A 19,133-nucleotide genomic window follows, 5' to 3' on the forward strand; every position below is an offset into this window, starting at 1 on the left:
TCAAACACCGTCGACAAATTTCAACGGGTATACCGACTCAATTTATGCCATGATTTTGAAATACCATATACTGGACTGATCAATATTCATGCATCATATCTATTGACTGATATCCATTTGCTGATTAAGTATTTTCACATGTTTCACTTTGCACCGTTCACTGTTCCTTCATGAGCACTATGGGGGTCATTCCGACCCTGGCGGTCCATGACCGCCATGGCGGAGGGCGGCGGAAGCACCGCCAACAGGCTGGCGGTGCTTCCTGGGCTATTCTGACCGCGACGGTAAAGCCGCGGTCAGAAAAGGGGAACCAGCGGTTTCCCGCCGGTTTTCCCCTGGCCCAGGGAATCCGCCATGGCGGCGCTGCTTGCAGCATCGCCATGGGGATTCCGACCCCCTTCCCGCCAGCCTGTTTCTGGCGGTGTCCACCGCCAGAACCAGGATGGCGGGAACAGGTGCCGTGGGGCCCCTAGGGGCCCCTGCACTGCCCATGCCACTGGCACGGGAAGTGCAGGGGCCCCCTAACAGGGCCCCACAAAGATTTTCACTGTCTGCTTTGCAGACAGTGAAAATCGCGACGGGTGCCACTGCACCCGTCGCACCCCTGCAACACCGCCGGGTCCATTCGGAGCCGGCTTCCTCGTTGCAGGGGCTTTCCCGCTGGGCCGGCGGACAGCCTTTTGGCAGTCGCCTGCCGGCCCAGCGGGAAAGTTGGAATGACCGCCGCGGTCTTTTGACCGCGATGCGGTCATTCGGCGGTAACCGCATGGCGGGCGGCGACCGCCGCCCGCCGCGGTCAGAATGACCGCCTATGTGTTCACTATGTACTTAATACAATGTTTTAAATTATTTTTAATACTGCTTCTAAACTCTTTACAACTTCTGTGAAAATATATGTGCTTACACTATTTTGTTTCCATATTGTCTTTTGTTATTATAACTAAGTTATCTACATTGAACCAGTGCTTTTATGTTACCTTATGAGACATTGTTGCATGATACTATACCTAACCCAGGTCTCAATTGGATTTACGGGTCTCTCCTGTTGTTTTTACTATCAATCCTGAGAGGGTAGTAGCACACAGTTTCTCAGCCTTCCAGGGAAGGTGATACCAGACTCAGGAAACTGGCGCAGCTGTCATGCCATGATCCTTGTTGTGTGGAGATCCACATTGTCCTGGGGTAACTATGGACACACTCCTGTGATTGCTGAGAGATTCCTTTTTTCTCCTGCCAAGGCAAATGTCACTGAAGCATACAAAAACTGATAGATTGGATGCTTGAATTAATCTCAGCCACTGGGTTTTTCAGTCAAGTGTGTGTAGCTTGGTTCCAATGACACAGTGAGCACAGGACCCACATCTGGGCTTACCCATCTCACTTAGAGTGTTACACTGAAGAATGCAAAAGAGTGATTGGTGGGATGCTTGAATTTATTTCAGCCACTGACCATTATTCAAGGCTGCATCTGAGGCCATCATTATTTTGCGCACCACGCCACCTTAGTTTTAACCCATCCATATGCTTATGAGTCTAGACCATTCTCCAGTAGGAGTCTGACCTATAAGCCAGATTCTCCCCAAACCAAAATACAAGCAAAAGACCAGATTTCCCTTGATTGTAGCTCTTCAGTTCGGTGTAGCTTCCTACAGTGGCACAGTGAGCACGGGAATCTTATCTGGGCATACCCGTCTCACTTAGGTTATCGTACTGAAATATACAAAAAAGAGTAGATGGAATGGGTGAATTAATCTTAGTCACTGGTAATTACTCAAGTCCACATCCCAGTTCTTTGTTATTTTGCATATCATGCCACCTCAGTGTTAGCCTAGCCATGTGCAAGTGTGTTCTGACCCTCCTCCAACAGTAGCAGTCCAGAACAAACTGCAGGGTCAGGTCCTCCCTGAACTGGAACACAAGCAAATTAAGACCAGTTTAGCTCTCATTAATGGTCTTCAGTCAGGTACATCTTGGCTCCAGTGGCACAGTGAGCACAGAACCCATGTCTGGGCATACTCAGCACACTAAGGGGGTTATTCTAACTTTGGAGGAGTGTTAATCCGTCCCAAAAGTGACGGTAAAGTGACGGATATACCACCAGCCGTATTACGAGTTCCATAGGATATAATGGACTCGTAATACGGCTGGTGGTAAATCCGTCACTTTTCCGTCACTTTTGGGACGGATTAACACCTCCTCCAAAGTTAGAATAACCCCCTAAGTATACAGAGAAGTGATAGATAAAATGCTTGAATTATTCTCAGCCACTAGTGATTACTGCTCGTAAATTAACAGCATTCGCCAGTAGGAGCAGACTTAAAGCTCTATGCCAGTAAAAGAAAATTAAGACATGTATCATTGTGCATACCCAAAGACCCACAAAGTCTACTTCAGGAACTATTGTCCACAGGAATTAGTAAGGAGGCAGAATCCTCTGAGTGGGTTTTTAGCATAGGTTTGACAAAAAATAATGGAAGAATGGAGAATTCATTATTGCGTGGACCACAGAGCTTTAGATTCCAACATCATTAATGACAAGCATCCATTGTTCCTGATGGAACACCAGTGTTCTCTATGATAAACTTGTGCCAGGCACATTACCAGGTTGTTGTAACTGAAGACTCTTAACCTCCTTCTGCTTTCATAACAACCTTTTGTATTTTTCAGTACAGATGGATGCCGTTTGGCCTTGCACCAGTAGCATCCGTTTACAGTGTGCTTGTACCAGCTATTTAAAGACCTTGAGGAAAACGTCAGATGTTTCCAAGACAACATTTCGGCCTTTTCTAAAACAGCTAAAAAGCATTACCAAATTCTGTGCATCACCAAATTCTGTGCATCATATGATCGAGATTGGAAAGCAATAGACTCTTCGGGACACCTGACCAATGCAACCTGTTCAAACATCAAGTTGAATACATTGGCCACAAACTAATCACAGAAGGGGTAGCTACTGCGGATTCCTTGGTGAGCGCAATTTACTTTGCACCCCAGCGCAACAATTAGGAACAGCTGCTGTCCTGTTGTGGTCTTTGTGGATACTACTGTTGTTTCATTCAGAATTTTGCCACGGTTATGGAACCTCTGAGAAAATTTCTAAATGAGGCAAGTGGGTCAGAATAAACAAATGGCTATGGGTATGCTTCCAGCACACTAAATGAAACAAAAAGATGATATGCATTAATTGAAGGTGTACTATTGGCTTGTGTTTGGCCTGAAAATCATTTTAGATTCTTTATTTGGGGAAATAAATTTGTTTTACAAAGAGACCACAAGCCGCTAGTTCATGTTTTGTCTCCTGGAGGAGGGTTGACATCCACAACGCCAAATGCCAGGCTGTGTTCCAGATTACAGGAATATTGCTTTGAACAACCTTATTTGCTCGGGGAGCGGAACACATGCGCAGACTGTTTATCCAGACTGAACTGGCCAGTTTTGGAAATGAAAGATCAGGATGACAATGATCTGGATGTGATTGCAAATGAGAGATCTATATTATGCAAAAAGTACAAGTGACTGAATAGTTCTAGTTTGAAGAGGAAACCAAGGATGGTGTGTTTAAAAAAAGGAAAAGAGCAAATATGCAGAGGTTTGCCACCTATTAAGAGCCTGCGTGGAGATATGTATTCTGTTGCGCCGCTGCGTGTGGCACGAGCCGAACATTCGGCTCGGGCCTCAGCACGCGGTCATAAGACGCGCCGCGCCCCCAGCCTGCTCTGTACCTTACGAGGCCCCAAATTGGGCATGGGGCCTCGTTCTTTTTTAGCACACCGCGTGTCTAGGCAGGTCTGACCCCCCACTCACCTGTTCTTTTCTTTTCTTCTTTTTTCTGGACATCTGGTTGTGCCTTCTTTTATGTTTTCCCCCCTTTCCCATAGTACCCTTCTCTTCCCAGCATTCCTTGTTCCCTACTCTCCATTGGTTCCTAGTCCATTCTGTTCTATGTGCTTTTCCCTATCTAAGATGGTGTCCTTTTACTTCCTGTTGGTCGTTTCCTGTTTGTTGGTATTTAAGGGCTGTGTTTCTTTCTCTCCTTGCGCTGCAACACTTTCTGTTTGGATGGTGTCTTCGCTCCTGCTTCCTTGTATTCCTGTGCTGGTTCTCGTCGGTTCCAGTGTATTTCCTGTATTTTGTTCCTGCTGTTACCTATTCTTTTTGTTCCTGTTGCAGGATTCTATCTTTTTGGAGGTTTTTTCCCCCTTTCAGGGTTTTTTTCCCCTCTGGCACTACTTCGGAGGGACACGGCCTGCTCTTGGCGTACCCACTGCCTGCAGCACCGTGGCTACCAGAAAGAGTCACCCCTACTTGGGCCAAGGCCGAACATTCCAGAACAGGATCCACGCCACTCGCTCTGCGGCCTCCAGGGTAAAGCAGCATGTAAGTCGTGACAGATTGCAGCGCCCAATACTCCCGACGTCATCTAACATCATGGACGATACAGTGGCGGCTGCTGCAGATCCTGACCAATCTCTTCTGGCAACCATTCAGCAACAAGCTCAGGAACTGCAACAATTACGCAATGAGAATGCTGCTTTACGACAAGCTTTGGCCTTTCGCAGTGCGGATGTTCTGGCCGTCTCCACCTCTACTCCTCGTTTCTCCGGTGAACCAACTAAGCTACGAAAGTTCCTCGATGCATTGACGGTGTATTTCGCCTTCCGACCTACCCAATTCTCCCATGACAAGACAAAGGTGGGATATCTTATCAGTGCGTTATCCGGTCCTGCCTTGGCCTGGGCAACCCCAATGGTATCCTCCAATGACCAAATATTATCGGACTATTCCGCTTTCGTGAATCGGTTTAAACAGATGTTCAGTCGTTCAGGATTGGAGGCCTCTGCGGAAGAAGCCTTATGTGACATCCAACAAGGCTCACAAGATGTCCTCCAATATATTACCTGCTTTCGACAGCTAGCAGCTGAGACCACTTGGGTGGAACGAACTCTGGTGACTTTATTCCGTAGAGGACTGAAAGATGAGATTAAAGATGAGTTAGTACACTCCACCCGAGTTGAAGATCTTCGTGGTCTGATGGATCAGGCTCTTTCCATTGAATACCGTCTCCAAGAACAACGTATGGAGAAGAGAAAGAGTAGAGGATCTTCTCAGCCAAGCACTTCACGTGTCTTTATGCATCGTCCTGAGGAACCTCGTCCTCCCGCCAGAGACACCGAAGGCGAACCTATGCAAGTGGCTACCACTCGAGACCCACTTTCCGTTAGCGAGCGGGAAGACAGACGTAGGAAAGGATTGTGCCTGTATTGTGGTGCTGCTGGCCACATGCTTCCTACCTGCCCCGTTCGTCCTCAAAGGCCATCGGGAAACGCCACTTCCCGCCCTCTGTAAGAAGGGAGGGGACGGGATCATCGGCTATACCTTCCATCAGTTCATTCAAGGACAATGCCACGACTTTGTTTATGTTGCCTGTGACGCTACATTTACCGGACGGCCGTCAAGAGAGAACAATGGCTTAACTTGACTGTGGTGCCAGTGGCATATATATGGATAAAACTTGGGCCACGACTCAACAAATACCAACACGACCCAAAGAAACCCCAGAAGTTCACACAGTGGATGGGTCCTTAATATCCTCTGGTCCAGTTGATACCACCACCACGACACTGAGTTTACAATTCGGAAACCACCAAGAACAAATCTCATTTGATTTAATATCATCCCCCAACCATACTATCATTTTGGGAATTCCGTGGTTCATAAGACATAACCCTTATGTAAATTGGGAAACCCGGACTATTTCCTTGTCCTCACAGTTTTGTCATGAGAACTGCTTTGCTTCAGACACTTATTGGTCACCCAAGAGGTTGATGCCTACTGAAATTATTACCAGATGTTCCATCAATACAGTTCAAGTTGTCCCCGATCACTATCTAGAATTTCAAGATGTGTTCCAAAAACCAACCAGACCTGTGTTACCTCCACATCGAGATTACGATTGTGCTATTCCCTTGGAACCCGGAGCTATTGTTCCCTTTGGAAGGATGTATTCACTCACGGAACCTGAAAGGGAAGTACTAAAGTAATATTTGCAAGAAAACTTACATAGCGGTCTTATTGTACCATCGTCCTCTCCGGCAGGGGCTCCCCTCTTTTTTGTACCCAAGAAGACGAAGGATCTTTGTCCCTGCCTGTATTTTCGAGGTCTAAATAAAATAACTATAAAAGACCGTTATCCTTTGCCCTTCATCAAGGATATACTAGAGGCAGTCAGAGGGCTCAACGATTTATCAAATTGGATCTTCATGGAGCCTACCACCTTTTGCGAATTAAAGGAGACGAGTGGGAGACGAGTGGAAGACTGCCTTCCGGACCCCTTTTGGTCATTATGAGTACAGAGTTATGCCTTTTGGTCTCACTAATGCCCCCTCCATTTTCCAAAGATTTATGGACTCTGTGTTCTCTGATCTCTTGAACCATATGGTCGTCATCTATTTAGACGATATCCTTATTTATTCTAGACGTCCTGAACTTCATTCCTCTCACGTGAAACAAGTCCTCCAAATACTCCGGGAACATCAACTGTCCTGTAAACCGGAAAAGTGTGGGTTTGACAAGACCGAAGTCAAATATTTGGGATATAACCTTAGTCCCACTGGAATAGCAATGGACCAGGAAAAGGTACAAGCCATCCTAGACTGTCCATCTCCCTCCTCTATTAAGGAAACGCAATGTTTTCTAGGATTGGCTAACTTTTATCGGCAGTTCATCTTAGACTTTGCAGAACAAACCAGCCACATAACTCAAACATTAAAAAAGGAAAATTTAAAGAAAGACTTTGTCTGGACAATGGCGGCTGAAAACTCTTTTCAGAGTCTAAAAAAGGCCTTCACTCAAGCACCGATATTGAGACACCCAGACACTAACAAACAATTTATTGTTGTTACTGATGCTTCCGAAAGAGCCATCGGAGCTGCTTTACTGCAACAACAAGAAGATGACGGTCTTGAACATCCTGTGTTCTATTTGTCCCATGTACTCTCTGCATCGGAACAACATTACTCTGTACTTGAAAGGGAGTTGTTAGCTCTGAAAACAGCCTGCCTAGAGTGGAGACAGTTTCTTATGGGTTCCAAAGAGCCGTTCGAGGTGAGAACAGACCATCGTAATCTACAATGTTTACATAATTTTTTATGCCAGAACAGTCGTCAGGCTCGTTGGGCCTTTTTCTTCAGTCAGTATGACTTTTATGTCACCTATTTTCCTGGATCCCAAAACATTCTGGCTGATGCTCTGTCTCGCCGTTATCCAGATTGTACTTCCACCCCATCTCAGTATCTACTTGAGCCCAGTAAAATCATCGTAGTAGCTCAGTCTTTCCTGGAAGAGGTACAACTGGAATATTCTAACCTGACTGATCAAGAATTAAAGAAACTGAACATATGTAAAATGCAAGGGTATTATTATTATAAGAACTTGTTCTTACTCCCTACTAATGGAGTAAGAGAAAAGGCACTACAAATGTGCCATGATTCGCCGGTTGCTGGTCATAGAGGCATTAAGGCCACACAAGAACTACTCTCGCGATCTTGCAGGTGGCCTACCTGGAAATCGGATGTCGAAAAATACGTGCAGGCTTGTCCCATATGTGCTCAAGTAAAGATCCCCCGTACCAGACCTGCAGGATTACTACAACCATTACCTGTTCCACCGGCTCCCCGGCACACCATTTCTACTGATTTTATGTGTTCATTACCTCCATCAGCAGGAAACCGGGTTATCATGGTCACCATAGATTCCTTTACTAAGATGGCTCACTTCACTGCCCTGTAAAAACTACCTACGTCCCAAGAACTAAGTCAGATATTTATCCATCATATTTTCCGTCTCCATGGACTTCCACACAGCATTGTATCTGACAGGGAACCTCAGTACAGCTCCCGGTTTTGGAAACATTTTTGTAGAACACTGAATATCAACATAGCACTATCATCGGGTTTCCATCCTCAAACCAATGGACAGACTGAGCGTCTCAACCAAGGATTGGAGCAGTACCTTCGCTGCTTTTGTAATTCTACCCAGAGCAACTGGAACACTTACCTTCCTATCGCTGAATCCTCTTACAATAACACTGTCCATAGTGCCTCCAAGGTCACTCCTTTTTTCTGTTCTTATGGCTATTATCCTACCTCTTTTCCTACTACTCCCCAGTCTGTCTCTTGTCTTCCTGCTGTTACTTCATTCTCCAGACGACTTTTACAGATCCATAAATTGATTTGAGCTAACTTGTTGAACACCAAGAGATACATGAAGAGAATAGCAGACAAGAAGAGTAGGGATGCTCCAGAATATCACCTTCAGGATAAAGTCTGGCTTTCGTCAAAATTTTTACCTTTACGCCTTTCTCAAAATAAGTTCACACCTCGTTACTATGGTCCTTTCCGTATCCTTCAGCTGATTAATCCTGTCACTGTCCGTCTTCACCTGCCCCGTACCTGAAGGATTCACCCGGTCTTTCATGTTTCTCAGCTCAAACCCTATGTCCCTGATCCTTACTCTCGTCAGTTTCCCTGTCCTCCTCCTGTGTTAGTGGATGATGTACCTGAATATGAGGTACAAGAGATTCGTGACTCTTGTATCTTTCACAAACGTCTTCAGTATTTAATTCATTGGAAGGGTTACCCTCTCAGTGAATGCTCTTGGGAAGATGCATCTTCTGTTCACGCACCTCTTCTGATTTGCCATTTTCACCGCTTGTTTCTGCACAAACCGGGGACTTCGGGGGGGACCTACTGTCGCGCCGCTGCGCGTGGCATGGACCGAACATTCTGCTCGGGCCGCAGCACGCAGTCATAAGACGCGACGCGCCCCCAGCCTGCTCTGTACCTTAAGAGGCCCCAAATTGGGCATGGGGCCTCGTTCTTTTTTAGCGCACTGCATGTCTAGGCAGGTCTGACCCCCCACTCACCTTTTCTTTTCTTCTTTTTCTGGACATCTGGTTGTGCCTTCTTTTATGTTTTTCCCCCTTTCCCATAGTACCCTTCTCTTCCCAGCATTCCTTGTTCCCTACTCTCTATGGTTCCTAGTCCATTCTGTTCTATGTGCTTTTCCCTATCTAAGATGGTGTCCTTTTACTTCCTGTTGGTCGTTTCCTATTTGTTGGTATTCAAGGGCTGTGTTTCTTCCTCTCCTTGCGCTGCAACACTTTCTGTTTGGATGGTGTCTTCGCTCCTGCTTCCTTGTATTCCTGTGCTGGTTCTCGTCGGTTCCAGTGTATTTTCCTGTATTTTGTTCCTGCTGTTACCTATTCTTTTTGTCCCTGTTGCAGGATTCTATCTTTTTGGAGGTTTTTTCCCCCTTTCAGGTTTTTTTTCCCTCTGGCACTACTTCTGAGGGACACGGCCTGCTCTTGGCATACCCATTGCCTGCAGCACCGTGGCTACCAGAAAGAGTCGCCCCTACGTGGGCCAAGGCCGAAGATTCCAGAACAGGATCCATGCCACTCGCTCTGCGGTCTCCAGGGTAAAGCAGCACATAAGTTGTGACAAATTCTTTCTCACACGTTGGTAGTGAGTTGAGCGTGGTGGATGACATTTTATTCAGGAATGACAAATTTATTACCACAGAAGTGGCCAGAAAGGTTATCATGAGAACAAGCCACCAAGGATATATGGGAATGGCAGCTCTAAAAAAATCCTTTTGAGCACAATTGTGTTGCTCTGGCATAGATAGGGACGTAGACCATTTTGTAATGAATTATGAACTGTGTGCCAACTGTGATAAAAATCTTCTGAACTTTTCTAGACCCATACAACCAGTGCCTTGGCGCCATTCTCCATGGCTAAAACTAGCCTTTGTTATAGCAGGTCTTTTAAAAAAAAAGAAATGCTGCCCTACATGCACTACGCTATCGTAATGATTTACTATGTCTCAACATGGCCAAAAGTAGCCTTTTTCGCGAAAGTTACCACAGTTGAAGTATTTAGCTTCTTAAGAGAACTATTCAGCCACAAAGGGTTCCAAGAAACCATTGTTAGCAATAATGGTGGGCAATTCACATCCCTAGAAATGGGGAACTTTCTCAGTGGAGCACAATCAAGATTCATTTGCATATGGCTGGGCTCAATATCAAACTTTTCAAAATCTCCATTCATGATCCCAGTGTAATGGCTTTGTAGAAAGGTTTAATTGCTACCTCAAAGCTAGTGTTCATCTAGCTTTCCAAAATAAGTTGTCAGTCATTCAAATGATTGGGAAAGGTAATGGGCTTCTGGCCAAAATCTCCATTCTATAGCTGCTATCAGTCACTCAGGGGTAGTTTATCATTTTCTGATATGGGCCCCTGGTGGTTTTGAACAATTGTCCCAGCAAAAAGCATTTTGAGAACTCATTGAATTAGGATCCAATACGAAAATGGGTGAAGGAAAAGCAATCCAAGTCCAAACAGCAATATCATATTACACATAGAGTAAGATTGTCAGAATTAAATGTAGGCAATGTGGTGCACATAGTGTTAACTGTAAGGATGCCAGAAGGAAGTTTTAAGTTCTCAAAGCCTATTAAGATTGTTTAGATAAACAAAGGGAGTGTTGTCACACAAGATGGAAAGCTTTGGAATGTCAGAACAGTTGCCAAGTGTGTTGGTAATAAAGCTCCGACTGACAGTGATTTTGATGAGGATGAAAATTGGGAGTGTCCTTCTCCTGGAAATCTGTATTAAACTCCTTACCCCAAAGCACCACTGTATGATAGTAAAATCAACCCTGAAATGAATAATCACCTGTAGGAGGCTGGCCTAGCTTATAGTGGGTACTTTGTGGTACTTACACCTTGTGCCAGGTCCAGTTATCTCTTATTAGTAGATAAGTAGTGTTCTAGCAGCTGAGGCTGATAGAAGGTAGCTATAGCAGAGCAGCTTAGGCTGAACTAGGAGACATTCAAAGCTACTACTATACCACTTATATCATATAGCACTATATCATAAGAAACACAATACTCAGAGTTACTAAAAATAAAGGTACTTTATTTTAGTGACAATATGCCAAAAGTATCTCAGAGGATCTACTCCCTTAGGAGGTAAGTAATATACATAAAATATACACACAAACCAAAATCAGGTTAGTAAACAGTTAGAAAAGTAGTGCAAACACTGTAGAACACAATAGAATGCAATAGGAGACAATAGGCCTAGGGGCAACACAAACCATATACTCCAAAAGTGGAATGCGAACCACAAATGAACCCCAGGCCTAGGGTAGTGTGTAGAGGTTTGCTGGGAGTGTAAGAAAACACTAAGGGTGTCCACGATACCCCACCCCAAGACCCTGAAAAGTAGGAGTAAAGTTACCCTACTACCCCAGAAAGACAGTAAAGTCAAGATAGGGGATTATGCAAAGGCAACAACTGACTGCAAACCACTGAAGACAGATTCCTGGACCTGAGGACCTGCAAAGGAAGGGGACCAAGTCCAAGAGTCACGCAAGTGTCCAGGGGGCAGGAGCCCACTAAACCCTGGATGAAGGTGCAAAAGGGCTGCCTCCAGGTGGAAGAAGCCAAAGATTCTGCAACAACGGAAGGTGCCAGGAACTTCTCCTTTAGTCAGAAGATGTCCCACGGCATGCTGGAGGATGCAGAGTTGTTTCCACGCAGAAAGATCACAAACAAGCATTGCTAGCTGCAAAAGTCACAGATGAGGATTTTGGGTGCTGCCAGGGCCCAGGAAGGACCAGGAGGTCGCCCCTTGGAGTAGGAGACAGAGGGAGCGCTCAGCAACAGAGAGAGCCCACACAAAATCAGGCAGCACCCGCAGAAGCACCTGAACAGGCGTTCAGAAGATCTGAGCACGGCAGTCGTCTCAGCACAACAAAAGAGGATCCCACGAAGTCGGAGGCCAACTCAGCGAGTTGGGCACTGCAGGACAGAGTGCTGGGGACCTGGGCTGTGCTGTGCATGAAGGAAGTCTTGCAAAAGTGCACAGAAGCCCTAGCATCTGCGGTTCACACAGTACACAGGATTACTGTCTGGCGTGGGGAGGCAAGGACTTACCTCCACCAAATTTGGAAAGAATGCCCACTGGACTGTCAGGGACACTTGGATCCAGCTCCTGTGTTCCAGGGACCACACTTGTCAAGATGAGAGGGGACCCAGAGGACCAGTGATGCAGATGTTTGGTGCCTGCGTTATCAGGGGGAAGATTCCGTCGACCCACAGGAGATTTCTTCTTGGCTTCCAGTGCAGGGTGAAGGCAGTCAGCCCTCAGAGCATGCACCACCAGGAAACAGACGAGAAAGTCGGCAGGATGAGGCGCTACAATGTTGCTGGTAGTCTTCTTGCTACTTTGTTGCGGTTTTGCAGGCGCCCTGGAGCAGTCAGCGGTCGATCCTTGGCAGAAGTCGAAGAGGGAAGTGCAGCGGAACTCTGGTGAGCTCTTGCATTCGTTATCTGGTGAGAAACCCACAGGAGAGACCCTAAATAGCCCTCAGAGGAGGATTGGCTACTTAACCAGGTAAGAGCCTATCAAGAGGGGTCTCTGACGTCACCTGCTAGCACTGGCCACTCAGAGGTCTCCATTGTGCTCTCACACCTCTGCATTCAAGATGGCAGAGGTCTGGGACACACTGGAGGAGCTCTGGGCACCACCCCTGGGGTGGTGATGGACAGGGGGGTGGTCACTCCCCTTTCCTTTGTCCAGTTTCGCACCAGAGCAGGGGCTGGGGGCTCCCTGAACCAGTGTAGACTGGCTTATGCAAGGAGGGCACCATCTGTGCCTTCCAAAGCATTTCCAGAGGCTGTGGGGGCTACTCCTCCCCAGCCCTTAACACCTATTTCTAAAGGGAGAGGGTGTAACACCCTCTCTCAGAGGAAATCCTATGTTCTGCCCTCCTGGTACTGGGCTGCCCAGACCCCAGGAGGGCAGAAATCCGTCTGAGGGTTGGCATCAGCGGTAGCTGCAGCGAAAACCCCAGAGAGCTAGTTTAGCAGTACCCGTGGTCCATGCTGGAGCCCCAGAGATGCATGGAACTGTCCCCCCAATACCAGAATGGTATTGGTGTGACAATTCCATGATCCTAGACATGTTACATGGCCACATTCGGAGTTACCATTGTAAAGCTACACATAGGTATTGACCTATCTGTAGTTCACACGTGTAATGGTGTCCTCGCACTCACAAAGTCTGGGGAAATGGCCCTGAACAATTTGGGGGCACGTTGGCTAGTGCCAGGGTGCCCTCACACTTAGTAACTTTGCACCTAACCTTCACTAAGTGAGGGTTAGACATATAGGTGACTTATAAGTTACTTAAGTGCAGTGTAAAATGGCTGTGAAATAACGTGGATGTTATTTCATCCAGGCTGCAGTGGCAGTCCTGTGTAAGAATTGTCTGAGCTCACTATGGGTGGCAAAAGAAATGCTGCAGCCCATAGGGATCTCCTGGAACCCCAATATCCTGGGTACCTAGGTACCATATACTAGGGAATTATAAGGGTGTTCCAGTGTGCCAATCAGAATTAGTAAAATTAGTCACTAGCCTGCAGTGACATCCTTAAATGCAGAGAGAGCATAAACACTGAGGTTCTGGTTAGCAGAGCCTCAGTGATACAGTTAGGCACCACACAGGGAACACATATATGCCACAAACTTATGAGCACTGGGGTCCTGGCTAACAGGATCCCAGTGACGCATATCAAACACACTGACAACACAGGGTTTTCACTATGAGCACTGGGCCCTGGCTAGCAGGATCCCAGTGAGACAGTAAAAACACCCTGACATATACTCACAAACAGGTCAAAAGTGGTGGTAACAAGGCTAGAAAGAGGCTACCTTCCTACATCACCTCTCAGAAGGTTCCAGTTCCAACACTGACTTGTTCCGACTGAAACTGATTCTAATGAAGGAACCAGGTTAAACTGTCCTCTCGAGGTAGGACACTTTTTTTGGAGGATTCAAGACTGAATAGACATCTTATGGGGAAGGATATTTTGTGTACCTCATTGTTTTCCCTTTATACCTACCCCATCTTCTTTCCTTCCCTCCCCCGTCCTGTCCTCTTTTGGGATGAGCTTTAAAATGTTGGGACAGAGCAAATTATTTTGTGAACGTTGAACCTTTTATTAATCATTCTCAATGTCCTTTTTCAGAGTTAAGATCTAATTAAGGGTATTACTATATTCAAAGGTGTCAGCATTACAACATGTACTAAGGTGAAATACTTCTGCATGTTAAAGAATACACTCTTTTGAAAAGACTATAGTGTTTTCACAGGATGTTTTTTTGCACAATTTACTTGGCAAAAACGTTTTTGAGGCAGTTCGTGCATTGGACGTTTAAAGCCAAGCCAGACCCTTAACTTGACTCTGGCTTGGCTTTCCCTTTTAACCTATTGGCTCAGCCACCTCTTGGTGCTGATAACGATTGCCCAATCTCACTGCTGATCATTAAACTTTTCCAGTCAGTGTCAGCAAGCTCCTTTTACTGCTGCTCTATTCACCTGGCTTGGTATAGATTGAGAACAGCCAGGCAGCCCGAGCCAGGGACTTGTACATATGTCACTCTCCTGGGGCTGCTAGCCGGGTGCTGATAACAAATAGAACAGGTCACGGACTGGTCTTGTTCGATCTGGTGGAGTGTTGCAGGATTTTGCAGCGTGTGGGTTTTATCTCTCTGTCAGGCCCAGGACCCCGAGTGCACCCATACAGGCGACCAAAACAGACGATTCTTCTCAAATCTAAAATCCAGGGTTGGAGGTAGGGCTGTCAACGCACAATTTAGTCTCACATTCTAGCTCATAGCTGTGCCAACAGCTAGGACTGCAAGGAGTGTAGCCCCGATATGGACTTTGGTGCTCCCCGACCGGAACCGTCACTCATTTTTGTTAGGTAAATTCACATGAATAGACTGAAACATTCTCTAAACAGACAGGGGTTGTAAGCTAGATGAAACATTTTGCTGTAAGATAAATTAAAGAATTCTTTCATAACAGTAACACATTGAGACCCAGTCATTCTCATAGTTTTAGCCGAACTGTTGAAAATTCTTTGCTTAGTCATGTGGACACGAGCAATACTTTATTTACAACATAAATAGTGATCATGTGGTATATTGTGACATTGATGCAAGATGGAGGACAGTGTAAACACAATCTAATGTTAGCATAAACTCAATTCATAGTGCTCTTTATTGATAGAAAATCAACTCCCACAGGGGGGAGGTGACATCTCCCAAAACCAACACCGACTGCCAGGATAAGAAAATCATGGACAATTAATTAGTAAAATTGCCAACACGAGCAGCCCGTTTATCCCAATTTTTGATTTTTTTTTTATTATCCCGTTTTGGATTTATTCCTGCTCTATTCACAGCACCTGCATCGCCCCCTATGAAGACTTCTACCCCTTTGAGGTGCGGACTTCTGAACCTCGATTCTAACACTGGGCCCTGCTCACTTCTCGAACCCACATTTATGTCAGATACGCACACCTGTAATTTTGGTGATTATCCTTTTCCATTAGTCTTTAATGCCTCTAAATATTGGCAATTCCTTTTTTTATGGTACCATTAATTTTGCATTAGTCTCTTTCCACTATTGGTAGGCATTCTTTGCCTTTTACTCCAGAGACCTCGGTATGAGATTCCCTTTCCTGATCCATAATTATTAAATTAAACAAATTAGTCCATGCCTTTTACTTCTAGATTGCTTTCCCACTACCTTAGCACTACACAACTTCAATGTACTAGTACTTCAAGTCAGCTTCGCATAATCATTAAATTAAGCAAATGTTGGATGATTCCATGCCTTTTACTTCTATATTGCTCTCCCACTACCATAGCACTACATAACTTCAACGTACTAGTACTTCAAGTCAGCTTCGCATACTCATCACCTTATTGAATTTGTCACTACCTTCTTGGTCCTGATGATGACCCATTTACTTGAATAGGATCAAAATATTGTCAACATGAAATGAAAAGCATTTTATGATTGCCTTTGTAGCACAACATTTCTATAAACTTTACATTTTCGTTGCTTTACATAACAATTTGTAGCTAGTGTGCCTCCACTGTTTCTGTTCAGTTGTGTTATCACCCCAGCAGTCCATCTGTATTACTAGCGCTGTCTGTTCACTGTCCCCACTAAGCACTTCCTTTTTTCATTTAATCTGTACAAATATCTAACTATTTAATAAAATGTGTCTTACTCTTACATGTAATGGTTACACTTTCTATCTTCATTGTCATACAGATACACTTTCTTGGTATCTGACAAATGTTTTTAATTGTGATGTACTAGTTATACCTTTGGGACATTGTTAACTTTAACTATGATTACCCCTGTCCAAATTGGTCAATGTGGTTTATGATGCAATTGTTGTTATCCTGTCATCATGCGCCCACTCGGCTATGGCTGAGGGTGCAGGTCACTTGGTCTCATGTGTGTCTATTGCACCCATAGCACATAGCAAGACTTAATTTAAGACCCACTGTGATACATCTTCAGAAGTACTGGAACCTGGCTTCAATGAGTCTGTGAGTCTCCAAATCTCTAGTTTGCTCCAGTGGTGGCTGAATCCTTTGTCTTGTCGAAGGGGTTTCCTTTGCATCTGGGTCCAACGAAAGTTATGATAAAGGATGCCAGTGGAGAAGGATTAGGCGCAACATTAATGGCCATGTCAATACAGGGGAAATGGTTTGTCAGAGGAAAGAACAAGTTTTCGAAATGGAGAGAATCATCAGCGATACACCTAACAGTAATTCAGTTTCATCCTTATCTTCAACAACAACATGTCATGGTGTGAACTGACAGTATGGTGGTGTTGTGGTACATGAGCATACAATGGTGCACCAAGTTGGCATCACTCAGTTTGATGGATCCTGGTCAGAGCAGACCTTCTTTTTTTAAAGGTAATTCACATTAGATGAAAAGACTAAGTGAAAGCTGACAAGCTGAGCAGAGTTTTCTAGCTTCTAAAGATCTCACCCTATCTCGAAGTGTCTTTTCATTCCTATGTAACAAATTTAGGGAACGTTATCTGGATCTTTTTGTCCCTCAAGAAAATGATTAGCTGTCAGTTTCTGCTATCAGTTTCCTGCTCCACAGGATTGGGGTGTGAACACCTTACCTCTACCGTAGCCTCCTCAGCTCCTTTATGCATTTCCTGCTATTCCAATTTCTTCTAAGAATACTGGAGCAAGCACTAGAGAGGAAAATCGTTCTATATTTTTAGCCTCACAGGTCATGATTTTCTCTTCTGAAATAAATGACTCCGTCTCCACCTTGGAAAATTAGTTTAGCATATTTTTTTCTTTGGGGCCCTTGCTGTCTCCTACTGTAATGTCTGTCTCTAGTAGTTTAAAAATTGAGAGGATTGGGCTTCGGAGTAGAAGAATTCCAGACCATTTAGCTGAGGCTTTTCAGAGAACCAGCTGGTTGTCTACACTGAAGGCCCTTTTTAAGCACTAGAAGAATTTTGAGCACTGGGGTTCTTTAAGATCATTGTCTCCTGTCATCTGTGATATGTCTTCCATTCCTCAGTTTTTACATAATGGATTTGAAAGTAATCTAGCAGCTGCTTAAAACATAAGTGGTCAGCAACTGAGGCACTTAGAGAACACAAGGACGCTACAGATCAGATGAGGATTTGATATCTAGACATTTAAAATATTTTGTGTTTCTAGGCCTGTGCTAAGGTATACATTGTCTCCAAGGGATCTACCATTGGTTTTGAGAACCTTTGAAGGAGATATGAAAAAAATGTGATTATGAAAGTAGTATTCATGGCTGTAATTAAACCAACTAGAAGGATTAATGAACTTGGTGTATTGTGCAAATCAACTTTTTGTTGAGACATATTCCTGCTTTTCTTCCCAAGGTATCGCCCAGATTTCACAGATAATAGGAGGTTAAGTTACTAGTGTTATTAATTAATCTTTCTTTTAGGCATCTGTTGGATGTGAAAAGAGCAGTTTTAATCGACTTGAACTAATGAAATTCTTTTAGAATTCATGTAATTTGTTTATAATGTTTAGAGAAAGGACAGTGGCATAAAGCATCTAAACTTTATATTTGCAGATGGATTAGTTTAACCATAATTATGGCATACTCTTTGTCTGCTATTTTGGTCCTGGAGGGGATACAAGGGAGGTACATGCATCAGTGGCAGAAATACAAGAAGTTTTATTGCGTGAGATTTATATAGCTGCTACCTGGTTTCCTTCATATACATTTGCAAGCCCTACAGGATTGATGGTGTTAGATCTGGAGAACTCTCTTTTGGTCACAATGTTTTGAGTTCAGTTCTGACTAAGTTCTGACTAAGTAATTGGTTTATGATTCATTAACTACAGGATGTACTTAGCTTAGCTTCACACACCGTCACATTGGTGGTTCAGGTATTTTTCCACGCACAGCTTGTGCAAAGTGTTTTAGCTCTTTCTCACTGAAGGATGGGACCATAACATGGGGGAGTAAGGAGTAAGGGTGATAAGATGCACCAGGCTGAGAATATTTATGGTAAAGCAGGGAACAGCTCGGTCTTGGAAAAACACCATGAGACTTGGCCAGTCTCTAGCGTGTTTTTTTTCAACAATGACCTGGTATGGCCAGTGTTTGAACAACAATTTACCGAATGGCAGGGGGAGTTTCTAGACTTTTCCTCTCCAGTTTGTTTAAAGTATATAAGGTAGTGGAAGCTTGACCGCTGGATAGATGGAGCTCATCTGAGGAGGGACGCCTTGCTCAGAACCTAATCCCATTATGGGTAATTATCTCTTTCCGGTCGTCCAGGTTCCATGACCTGATGCTGGCAAACAAAGGGATGATGTCGATGTCAAGCCCCATGGGGATGCATTTTAATTTCTATTTTTAGCTTTGCATTGTGCATGTGTGAATACGTAATATATATATATATATAAAATAACCATTGTTTTATTCTGTGATCAGTATTATTTCCCTGTTTGATCATTTTCAGAATTGCAAGTGTGTTTCTGCAGCATCTGAAATAAAAACTAACATTCTAACATTATTTTGTCTGTGCATGAGACTTGAGAAGTGTCTTAATAAATTAATTACTCAGACTAAGAGTGCTGCATTCTTGGCATTCCTTTTATTTTGTCTCTTCTCAGTCTGAAGTAGAGCAAAACAATCTGGCGTCGTCTGGCAGTACGAGGAGGGAAAAGTT

The sequence above is a fragment of the Pleurodeles waltl genome, chromosome 7, assembly GCF_031143425.1.
Source record: "Pleurodeles waltl isolate 20211129_DDA chromosome 7, aPleWal1.hap1.20221129, whole genome shotgun sequence".
Taxonomy (NCBI): Eukaryota; Metazoa; Chordata; class Amphibia; order Caudata; family Salamandridae; genus Pleurodeles; species Pleurodeles waltl.